Below are 2500 nucleotides of genomic sequence, written 5' to 3' on the forward strand. Positions count from 1 at the left end.
AGGCCGATTTCCTCCGGGGACGGCTCGTCGCGTGCGGCAGGACGAGGCGCAGCGGACGGTACCGAGCGCTCGGAGGTGCGGCGCTGCCCGCCGGAGGTACAGCGAAAGTCTGCGAACCGCTTTCCGCCTCCTCTCACCGCACGGCTCTCCTTTTCACCCACTGGCGGATTTTCACCCTCCGACTGCTCGCTACCGTCCGCTGCGCCTGGTCCGGGCCCTGTCCATTGTCATGTTAATGGCAGGGCGGGGCAGGACTGCTTTCACCAGGAACCCGGTTTTCTGGGTCAGAGGTTCCAGGGGACCTGTTTTGTGCGGACTTCCCTGTGTCCGTCCCTCCCTGCCTGCCTTCCCCCCAGGACTTCCTTCTGAACACCTTTGTCGTTTGAGCGAGGGCCAAAAGCCTGCCTGTGAAAGGGAAGGATCAGCCGGTCAGCCCCCTGTTGGTCGCTGCTGCCAGTGCAGCAGGCGTGCGTGTGTCCTCGGCCTCGTGTCCAGGTCCCTCAGGGACTTGAGGCAACTCTCCCCGGTGGTCTCGTGGTCAGGACCGGGCTTCGAATCCCGGTCGGGGGGGATGACATTCTGCTGCAGATTAATTGGCATGAAGGAAAGTCTCCCCTCCTGAGCGTAAAGCTCCACCCTCACCACCACCGCCGCCTTTTCCACCCCTTGACAAACAGACAGACAGACAGACAGACAGTCAGTCAGTCCAGTTCGGGAGCGCAGCTTTCATTTGGAAGCAGACCCTGCTTGTTTAAAGTCAACGACGCCAAGTTATTTTGCACTTTGAACTATATCGCTACGTGCGAGCGGCACTCAGCCTTGGAGAAGAAAAAAATACCACTGAGCTGAGAAAGTTCTTTTTAAAACGGTTTCCTTCCACAGCAGCTCTGAGTGTGAGAGAGAGAGAGAGAGAGAGAGAGAGAGATATCAGCTTTATTCTCAGTAATAATACACACACACACACACACACACACACACACACACACAGACACTGGGAAAGAGCTGATTTTCCTTTTGAATATCTCCCCACGGGGAGCTGCACCGTTCCCAGAAACACTGCAATACTGGGTCGATGCGTGGAGTGGACGGAGCAAGCCCCTATTCCATCTCCCAGTTCTAAAAATCAATTAAAAATAATAATAAATAATATGTGTGTGTGTGTGTGTGTGTGTGTCGGTGTCAGTATCAGTCAGTCAGTCAGTGTCTCTCTCTCTCTCTCTCTCTCTCACTCAGAGCTGCTGTGGAAGGAAACTTTTTTAAAAAGAACTTGCATATTGAAAGAAAGATGTGTCTCAAGCTGCCGGGCCCTGTCCATTGTCATGTCAATGGCAGGACTGCTTTCACCAGGAACCCGTTTTTCTGGGTCAGAGGTTCCAGGGGACCTGTTTTGTGCGGACTTCCCTGTGTCCGTCCCTCCCTGCCTGCCTTCCCCCCAGGACTTCCTTCTGAACAGCTTTGTCGTTTAAAATAATAATAAATAATATGTGTGTGTGTGTGTGTGTGTGTGTGTGTGTGTGTGTCGGTGTCAGTATCAGTCAGTGAGTCAGTGTCTCTCTCTCTCTCTCTCTCTCTCTCTCACTCAGAGCTGCTGTGGAAGGAAACTTTTTTAAAAAGAACTTGCATATTGAAAGAAAGATGTGTCTCAAGCTGCCGGGCCCTGTCCATTGTCATGTCAATGGCAGGACTGCTTTCACCAGGAACCCGGTTTTGTGGGTCAGAGGTTCCAGGGGACCTGTTTTGTGCGGACTTCCCTGTGTCCGTCCCTCCCTGCCTGCCTTCCCCCCAGGACTTCCTTCTGAACACCTTTGTCGTTTGAGCGAGGGCCAAAAGCCTGCCTGTGAAAGGGAAGGATCAGCCGGTCAGCCCCCTGTTGGTCGCTGCTGCCAGTGCAGCAGGCGTGCGTGTGTATTCGGCCTCGTGTCCAGGTCCCTCAGGGACTTGAGGCAACTCTCCCCGGTGGTCTCGTGGTCAGGACCGGGCTTCGAATCCCGGTCGGGGGGGGATGACTTTCTGCTGCAGATTAATTGGCACCTCTGAAAGAAAATCTCCCCTCCTGAGCGTAAAGCTCCACCCTCACCACCACCGCCGCCTTTTCCTCCCCTTGACAAACAGACAGACAGACAGTCAGTCAGTCAGTCCAGTTCGGGAGCGCAGCTTTCATTTGGAAGCAGACCCTGCTTGTTTAAAGTCAACGACGCCAAGTTATTTTGCACTTTGAATTGTATCGCTACGTGCGAGCGGCACTCAGCCATGGAGAAGAAAAAAATACCACTGAGCTGAGAAAGTTCTTTTTAAAAAGGTTTCCTTCCACAGCAGCTCTGAGTGAGAGAGAGAGAGAGATATCAGCTTTATTCTCAGTAATAATACACACACACACACACACACACACACACACAGAGACACTGGGAAAGAGCTGATTTTCCTTTTGAATATCTCCCCACGGGGAGCTGCACCGTTCCCAGAGACACTGCAATACTGGGTCGATGCGTGGAGTGGACGG

At 53.3% G+C, this 2500-nt stretch overlaps 2 pseudogenes; both read right to left on the reverse strand.

The window, feature by feature from the left end:
- Positions 1 to 1031: 1031 nt before the first annotated feature.
- LOC137329303 (U2 spliceosomal RNA) lies at positions 1032 to 1148 on the reverse strand (annotated as a pseudogene).
- Positions 1149 to 2442: 1294 nt separating this feature from the next.
- LOC137329924 (U2 spliceosomal RNA) overlaps positions 2443 to 2500 on the reverse strand; it is a 117-nt pseudogene continuing 59 nt past the window's right edge.

This window comes from Heptranchias perlo, chromosome 12 (genome assembly GCF_035084215.1).
Source record: "Heptranchias perlo isolate sHepPer1 chromosome 12, sHepPer1.hap1, whole genome shotgun sequence".
Taxonomy (NCBI): domain Eukaryota; kingdom Metazoa; phylum Chordata; class Chondrichthyes; order Hexanchiformes; family Hexanchidae; genus Heptranchias; species Heptranchias perlo.